Raw genomic sequence first — 9946 nt, forward strand, 5'->3', positions numbered from 1 at the left:
GGCGTGCGTCGCGGTCGTCCGTGCGCGTCCGTTTCACCCCAAACCGAGCGCAAGTTTGGGCCTGGGATGTGTCAAAAACGGACGGAATCCGGACATTTGTCCGTTTGAGGCCGTGCGCTGGGCCGCCTCTTTTGTCCCTTTTACCCCAAACGGACGGAGCCGGACAGGATAGGGTCGCGCAGTGGAGTTGGCCTAAGTTCTCGATCTGTAGCTAGAAGCTAGGGTTCCTGATGCCTTCAAGATTCAGTTGGGGGTCGTCTTGGTTCTCGCAATATTTATTTCACTTCGGAGCACTCTTTGCTCCAAAAAAGGATGGACGGAATCCGCCATTAGTGTGAGGAGGCAGCGTCTTCTTCCTTGGTCCTCTGCTCAGGAGAAGTCGCTGTAGCAGAGGAGTCTGCATCTTTTTTTTTGTGATATCCAATTACTCTACTAATTTTTAGTAAGGCATAGGCAAACAAAGGCTTGCCTATCTCCCTGTGCACACAGTAATTTTGATCGACCCCCAACAATATATATATATCATGTCAGACAACATAGATTACAACAGTATTCATCTACTGGCAGCCAAAGCACACGATCACCTGAATAGATTTATTATTAACTCAAGAACATTACTAGTACCTCCGTCCCAAAAATTTTGTCTTAGATTCGTCAAGATACGGATGCATCTAACACTAAAATGTAACTAGATACATCCGTATTTAGACAAATTTAAGACAAGAATTTTGGGACGGAGGGAGTACTTCCTAACTTCACCTCAGCTCTACTAGCTACATCACTAAGATAGCATTGGAAGAATCTAAGGCAGCTGCAATTTGTTATTACCTGTGTGCCATCTTCTCAAGTAATTGACTTGTGAAGCTTACTTACGGGAGATCCCTTGATGATAATGCTGTTAATTTTGTCTGTCTTTTGAGCCAAGGGCCTGAATTGCAAACTCAACGCTACACCCTGCAATTATCAGCAAGCCGTGAAGCACCAGGGACAACCAAAACTGATACATGTAGATACCTCTGGCTCGCTTCCCCTGATTTGCTCTGTTTTCTCAACTCTGAATACTTGCATGTAGCTTCAGGTTTCAGGCATCAGGTTGACTTGGAGATAGACTAATGGCGGATGCTATCTATCCTCTCTCTCTCTTTTTTTGGAGGATAATACACGGTAGCATGGGCGGATTTGGGCCCCAGGCAGCCCAGGCCATTGCCTGGGGCGTGGGGAATTTTCTCGGCCTATATATCAAAAAAAAAGTTGGGCCTGGGGCGCACCCCACTTCCCAGCCCAGGCAGCCCAGGCCAACTGGCCCAGCCGCCCAGGCCGAGTACCCCGCAGCGCAGAAACGCGCAAGGCTAGGGAATCGCCTGCCGTCGGCGCCGCCCGTCGCCACCGCCTGCCGTCGCCGTCGTGCCGGTCAGATCTGTCCGGCAGCACCCCCTGCCCCCCCTTCCAGTCTTCGTCGTGCCGGTCAGCGCCCCCGGCTCCCCTCCCCCTTCCAATCTTCGTCAGCTCCGTCAGGTTGCGCCACTGCCGGCTGCTGCCCTGCCCGGCGTCCGGCGAGGTGGTCCCCAAAAATCAGCCCTGCTGCCCGGCGCAAAGGTACTGGTTTGATCCTTTGATGGCTTGATGCCCATGTGATGCCACTGTTTTTTTTTCTAGATGCCACAGTACCACAGTTTGATGATGATTTTAGTTGCTATATTCCATTGTTGTTGATTGATGCGTATCTGGTTTGATGGACCATCTAGTCCCGATGATGGGTGTTGGTAAATAGTTGCTGAAATTGTTTGGTATGAATAAGTGAATTCAAACCAATATGCTTGTTCATTTTACTTTCGATTTGATATCTCCCCGGTTGAATGTTTCTTCAATTTTTTATCTAGCAACTACTCCCTCCGTTGCAAATTACTCGTGGTGGTTTTAGTTCAATTGGAACGGAGGGAGTAGCAGTGATCTTACCATAGCGACTCTCTGTGATTGCATTCTATGGCTGTAGCTCCCAATGTTCCTGTGAAATCATTAGATTTTGCAAGTTATATATCCATGTTTCTTCCATCTTGGAATGCTGCTGTGTTCAATTTGCATTTCAAAAATATTGATAGAAGGTTTAGCTTCTTCTGCGATTGAAGATGTAGTCATGGGAGGCTCAGATCAACCAATCCTTTGATTTGGTATCTATCTTTTGTATCATCTATATATGCTACATATTGTCTTTTGATTTGTCTTTCTTTATTATTTGACCCATCATGGAACAAATGCTGCCATTGAATATTATGTTTGGTTTTTTATTAGTTATGCAACATAGTTTGGCTTTTGTATGCCTTGAAACAGGAGTTTTTTGGGGTAGTTTTTAGCCTTAGTTTCTCGCCTGGGGCGTCAATCAATCCTAGGTCCGCCACTGCACGGTAGACTGTGATACTAGATACTCGCCCCATAAGGCGCCGAATCGAAGGCATCAGGAATCCTAGGTAGCTACAGACCAACACATACAGATCACCCCGTGAAGACTCAACTCAACTCGATCTCATGGATGGGATGCCGCCGCAGTCTGTATCTATATCAAGTAGACACGAATAAGTTATGAGTTATCTTTGAGCAGGAGAAAACAACAAATTCAGTCTTTTCTTTGATTCCGTTGAAGGTTGTTTGTCCTCTGAAGAAAAATAAGCAAATGGAAAGAAACACATTCATTTTAGAGTATTAGCGCACACACGTTAATATAGATCAAACTACCATCACAATGTGTTAAGTGTGACCTTTCAAAAAGGTTGACTGAATATCATCCTATACACCATCACAATGTGTTAAGTGTCACAACTCACAAGAAATGCCACAAAATGGACAATGACACTGACGCAGCACGCAGCTACATAGTTCATGTTACTCATACTTCATTTATAAACAGTTATCCGTAAGCTTGGCAATAAAGACTGAAAGAAAAGGCCTATTCATTTGTTGTCAGGACTCTGGACTTGCTAACTAGGTGCATTGCATGCTTGTGAGTTTTGTGGCACATTACAACTGTGCGTGTAATATGAAATCTAAGCAACCATCTCGAGAAGATAGTCGATCATATTCATCTGAGTCAATAGGCAATGATACACATGTGCTTCTTTTTAAATTGTTTTCTTTATTCAGAGTTTGAAAAACATGAATGGAAAAGAGGGCAAGCAAGAGACTGAATTTGATGTTCAAAAATAACTTATAGTAACATTTCTGGAATCCGAATTGAAATAAGAAATGACAGCTTGCTAGCAACTAAAAAACTGGCACTTCCTCCAAACTCATTCATGTCTTCTCTTTTCGTACCATCAGTGCTCACAGGACATTTAGACTTGAGAATGAGGCACAGGCAGACGTTCCAGCAGCCACTACATGGAAACATTGACAGAAACACAAGATCAGTCAAACAACCCCACAAATTGACCATCACAAGTTCACAACTAAAACTAAAATAATATAAGGTTAATCCCATAGCACATCATAAACAGTAAACATATATATTCACAACCACCAACAGATACCATTACCATTCAGAAGGTGACAGCACAAGTGAACAAAATCAAATTGGATAAAAAAAATAGACTGCCAGTGAATATGAGATATGCACCTTATTCATAATAGAAAAGACAAGTTGAAGATGAATCATAAATACAAACTGCGGCTTCGTTGCAGCCAAAGATGAACCATCAACAGTGAAAAGCCGTCTGGAAAACACAAGATGTTGATCCAAATGCAGATGTGGAAACACCAGTATCAAGACTCAAGGGTCGCATAAGAGAGAGACTGCTGCTGCTCAGCAGATAGATGTCCACTAAGGTCCGAAACTCGGCCGAAATCGCCATTCATTCATAAATACCCACTCCATTCAGTATTTATTCTGTGGACTCAGCAACCCATCATTGCGCATCTAATCTGGTAGTCGTAGTATGGCCGTGTGGCAATAAATTTTTACACAGGCCGTTGGTCATGCTCATCCGGGATCCATGAATGAAGCTCAACCACCTTTTCACCAGTAGAATTGATTGGAGGCCCAATAACAATCAGTCGGTCACCACATGCTTGGAAACCCATGTCCCAGCCATTGTTTGTGGACTGTACAGGCAATTTCCCAAGAGTGATCCACTTGTTGTCCAGCTTATCATACTGCTTCAAATCATTATTCTCTGTGTAATCAGCTGCAAAAAGCTCATTCTTGACAACTGCAATGAACAGAGGAGCACCATCATCTGTATGGTTGAGCCCCTGAGACATGTTGTCGATGACCCTCCATGACCGCCGGTTCAAGTCATACTCCTCACCACATGTCAATAGCTCCAATATACTGGTAGTACCACCGATCACGTAGAACTTGCCATCCATGAACGCACCAGAACATTCCCTCCTAGCCCTAGTCATACATCTCTGCGGAGCTCAATGCAATCATAAGAGAAGAATCAGCACCTCCCGCGACATAGGCCTTTTCACCGACACTTGCTTACCCAAACCAGGACCGCGGGGTGTTCATCACATCAGCATCAGCCAGCCACGTCCATGAATTGGTAAGGATGCTATATCTCAAGGCAACCCTTCCGCGGTCCCCAAACACCAGCAGCTCGGTTCCTACAGCCAGCGACTCCCAGATGGAGGAGCTTTCAGTCGGTGGTATCTTGGGCACATGGATCCAGCGCCCAGTGGACGGGTCATAAGCCTCCCACTCCGGAGGATTCTTACGGCAAGAGAGGTAGAGCCAGTGCTCGGCCACTCCATTCTTGCGACGCAGGCGGTAGATGTCCCCGTTGCGAACCACCGAATTGAAATCACGGTTGAGGGAGGCGATGGCGCCATATTCCCACCTGGAGAGGCGGTGGAGGCAATAGATGAAGAGGTCACGACCTATCACACCAATCATATTGCTCCACGAGACCTCTCCACCATCTGCACCTGACAAAAGTCAACAGTTCATCGAACGTTTTGCTAATTTTTACAAGTAATTTAATTTCTATTGGAACTCCTATTGACTAAAAAGCATACCTGGAGCTGGAGGATGCAGGCGCGATGAGGACTCCGGTGACCTCCATGATATCCTGCAGATTACAACAACCATGTATAGTCAAACCAGGTTAAACTGAAGAGTTACAACAGCAACATCAATCATTTAGCTTGGATAGTACTGTACTAGTACCTTTTATCACCATGGGAACCAGAATCCACTAGTTGCACGTCAATTATAGGATTGCTCGGATGATTACTAACTACGCCAATCCTGTATACATACTTCAGATCAGCAGCTGCACCCCCAAATTTTGCGGAGACCTCTCTAAGGCGTGGCATATGCTTGATGCTGATTAATGCAGTACCATGTCGATATTGTTTCCACTGCTCAGACTCCGAATAAAGTTCAAGTCGTTGGTCCATTTGGGGGATGGCGTCGAACACGAGCCTGAGTTTCCAGAGATTAGGCATTGCGTCCGCCTCAAATCTTAGCCAGGCTATTCCACCCATGAACCTCAGCTTCAAGTACTTGAGAGCTGTGAATCCAGCAGCCGTGCCAAAGATTATCTTAATATTAGGTGACTTCTGCACATACAATGACAGAGCAGTGAGGGCAGGCAACACTCTAAGAATACCAAGCTCATTTACTGACAGTTCATTCACTGTAATCTTCAGAATGCATAGGTTGCCAAGTTGTTTCATCCACAAATGCAGTTTACAAAATACGAAGGGGCTCGGTGAGAGATCCAATCTCTGGAGATGGTGGGTAGCTTTCTCCAACACCCACCAAACTCTTGCTTTTGAAGCGTCACCACAACTAACCAATGATCCGTGAGCCACCAGTTTTACAGTTTTCAGGCTGCCGTGTTCATACATTAAACAATCCAGAGCATCCATGTTTCTGTACAGATGGTCGGAATCAGAAGAAGGCGGTGTAGAAATGCAAAGATCCTGCAGGTGGTTCGGCTTGCAAAGGCCCAGATCATCACCGACAGACCAATCCAGCAGATTTGTATGAGGAGGAAGACTTAGGTGCAACAAGCGTGTGAGGTATATAATGTCCCACGGAACATAAGTGCCTCTTGGTGTATCCATAACATCCAGTGTTTCCAAACACTGCAGCCCTCTCATGCGGTTTGGAAGTTTTATGCAGACATCACAAACAATCTTCAGATATCTCAGATGGAACAGTTCGGATATCCCAGTGAGGTCTATGGACAGGTCTTGGTCGCTATTATGATGGCCAGATAGTTGAAGGTTCAGAACACGAACAAGCTTGAACTCTCCAATGCAAGGCATGCACTCTGATAATCCAAAAACTCCAAGTGAACGTACTTGTGACTTTCTGATGTTTGCTGGTATCTTGGCATATTTTGCATCACCAAGTTGGAGAGACAGTCGACGGACCTTATGAGAAAGCGCCAAAATCTTTCGATTGTGATCTACTACCACAACGAAGTTCTCTTCTGCAGACTTGTGTGCAATAAGATCATGCACCACGGAGTGAACTGTGCAGGACACCACCTCATTGTTGAAGTTGACAGACATAGGTTGGATGAATCTTCTGTCAACAATTTCATCGAAATACATTCCTGCAACTTCCTCCATGTTTTGTCTTTCACTTGCAGCAAGAAACCCTTCAGCCACCCATTGCCTGACCAGGTCATGTTTGAAGATTATGGAGCCCTCTGGATACATATCAAGTTGGAGCAAGCATGCCTTGAGGTGATGAGGAACAAACAAGACACTGTCGTAGCTGAGGTTCAGTACGAATTTGATGACAAACAAGACACTAGCGAATCATGTATGTGTGTCAATAAATCCATTGATACGGAAGGCTGGTTTGCTAGCAGACTAGCTATGCTGATGGTTGCTAGCGGCAAACCAGCACATATTTCTACAATCTGGCTTGAAACTTGTTTGAATTCTTCAGGGCAGTGATTTTCAGAGCCAAAAATCCTGCCAAAGAATAGCTTCCTTGAGTGATCATCATCCAAAGGCTTCATTTCAAAAACTTGTTCTGGGTCATCGCTGCAACATGCTAATGCAACATCTTCAATCTGTGTAGTTGTTATTATTCTGCTTCCTTGACTACACTTGGGGAAAAGCTGATTAATAACATCCCATGCTGCTGTATCCCATAAATCATCAACAACGATTAGGTACCTGCATGTCAAGAATGCACACATGTCAAATTTATGCGTCAGGCTAACAGTAACAACAGTTAGATACGCTAGGAAAGAATGAAATTTTGGTCCATACATGTCCAGGACTTATGGTATTAACCTGAAGTTAAATGTTACTACCAGCATGTTGACTGGACAGGCATGTACTATAACGCTTACTATCAAACTTTTTCAGCTCACTGTAAAGCTTGTCCGAGAAACATCTTTTCAGAAGTTGACTATATATCATCATGCCTTCTCTTTTTTGTGAAAAACAAAAGATCACCTGTAGGGATTTAATCTACATGCAATTCTGGACCATGTGGAAAATAAGCAGTACATACTATGCTATACAACTAGTATATACTATTTGCATGTGGAAAATAAGTACCTCTTGGCATGTAGATAATTCCTGATATTTTCAGCAGTAATGTGAAGTTCATCAGAAGCGTCTTCGCTTCTTGGGGATGCTTTCGCTGGATTTGTGAGAGCATGTCGCGGAAAAGCCTTTTCATATCAGGCTTTTTGGACACCCGGATGAAAGCCCGACAATGGAATTGCCTCCCCAATTTATTATACAACACTTTGGCAAGCATTGTTTTACCAAGACATCCAGATCCGTGAATAGACACCACCATGAGCTGCCGATTCTCATCATTATAGCTAGCTGGGAGTTGATAAACTTGCTCATCCGACCATCAATTACTAGGCCGGAACAAGTTTTGTCACAAGGCGGTGGAGGCATTGGCATCATAGGCCCAATGGCCGAAAATCTACTTGCCACCGAGGTGCTACAACAGTGGACCTGTTATCTGTTGTACCGTCGAACCACCTCCTGGGCATAAATCTTAAATTTTGATACCTTTTCAACAATCTGCTGGTACCACTTGAGTCTCCTGGGAGCACAAATTACATCAACACGGATGGTTTTGGCGATAACATGTCCTGACACATCAGGAGCTGCATATTGAATCTGTTTCTGCCACTTGAGCCTCTTGGGAATCTTAACATGAGTCATGTTGTGGTCAAATTTGTAGCCAAGAGACTGATCAGGGGGCACAAAGTTGTCAATACAATATAAGATGTCATAAGATAACTCATGTGCCTCTTTCATCCAGCACTTGGCCACCAGGGGAGGGTCCTCCACCTCTAATAGATCTTCAAGGTATGTGGCTATTTCTTCAAGATCATCTTTGAGGAGCTGCGACCTATCATTGACCCCCTTGGTCAGCTTGCATCCATGAGGACCTAGCATCATGTCAAGCTTCTTAAGAAGGGGTCTCATGGCGCTCAGAGAAACATTGAAACTGGCATCCATCTCTCTGCCTCTACCTCCCACTGAAACATCCGAAAAAATGTTGATCAAGCAATTGAAAAAAAAATTGAACAAGTATTTGAAATTTTTTAATCAAGCATGTGGGAATGCTAAATGTGTATAGAAAAATGTTAAACGTGCATTAGAAAATGTGAAAATTTTGATAATGTATTTGAAAAATGTTAATCAAGCATTTGAAAAATTGTTGAACAAGTACTAGAAAAAAATTAATCAAGCATTTGAAAAATGTTAAATGTGTATAAAAATGTTGAAAATGTATTCAAAATGTTAATGTTTCCATTTTAAAATTGTTAATCAAGCATTCAGAAAATTGCAAATGTATAGGAAAAATATTGACCATGTATTCAAAAAAAATTCATCTTGGAAAAGTAAATCAAGCATTTGAAAAATGTTTAAAAGTTTTATAGAAAAAAATATTGACCATGTTAGAAAAATATTAATTTTGTACTGAAAAAAGTTAAACGTATATTAGAAAAATGTTGTTGACATATACAAAAAAATGTGGAATGAAAGCCAAAAGAAATAAAGAAAACCAAAAAAATGAAAAGTGAAAAAAGAAACAAAATAAACCAGAGGAGAACGCAAATGAATAATAAAACCAAAAAAAACAAAGGCAAGAAAAAGGAAATGAAACTGGAGAAGAAAAAAGAAAAGAGACCATAGAAAACGAAAAAAGCAGAAAAAAACCCCAGAGAAAACCGGTGAAGAAACAAAAAAGATGGAGAAAAGTAAAACAGACTCGAAGCAGCGAACCGGTGGACCGCTCACGAGCCAACTTGGGGTGGCAGGGGGAAATATCAAATACTCCCATCCTTGGGTTGCTCCCCATGCTCCAACTTCAAATAAGTCAATTTCCAATGTGTCAAAAAATTCAGGAAAAAAATCCGGATGTTTATAAGGAATGTGACTACAACTCCTAAAAATTTCAAGTTCAAACTCTAAATGCACATTGAGAAACAAAAATGTGAAATCTAGCATGAATAATGTCATAAAAGAGCAAAAGCATCATTTGACACTATACACATCTGAATTTGCCTTTATTGTTTCTCAATGAACATTTCGAGTTTAGGGGGTGTAGTCATATTCCTTGTGAACATTCACTATTTTTTTCAGAATTTTTGAAACATTTGAAATTGATGTTTTAGACTTGGACCATAGGGAGCAACCCAAGGATGAGAGCACCTGATATTTCCCCGGGTGGCAGGGATCGAAAAGAAAAATGGTCCGGCCCAGTTGCTACAAGAGACGAAAAAAATCCTGCTGCCTAAGCTTATCTCCTTGCGCGGTTTAGCTGAGAACCTGATACCACGCGCTTTCACGTTTGGCCATTTCTTGGGCTATTATTTTTTTAGTTCGACAGTGATTTAGACAAAGAAACAAACGGTGTCCCGCTGTCCGACTTAACCATCTTCCTCCTCCGTTTGTTCCCATCTCATATTCCTAGTGCTCGCTGCGCGCCATTCCTCCACCTTCA

At 42.9% G+C, this 9946-nt stretch overlaps 1 pseudogene; it reads right to left on the bottom strand.

Moving 5' to 3' along the window:
- Positions 1-3885: 3885 nt before the first annotated feature.
- On the bottom strand, positions 3886-8478 carry LOC119290024 (annotated as a pseudogene).
- Between the last annotated feature and the right edge of the window lie 1468 nt (positions 8479-9946).

Source organism: Triticum dicoccoides, chromosome 4A (assembly GCF_002162155.2).
Source record: "Triticum dicoccoides isolate Atlit2015 ecotype Zavitan chromosome 4A, WEW_v2.0, whole genome shotgun sequence".
Lineage (NCBI taxonomy): Eukaryota > Viridiplantae > Streptophyta > Magnoliopsida > Poales > Poaceae > Triticum > Triticum dicoccoides.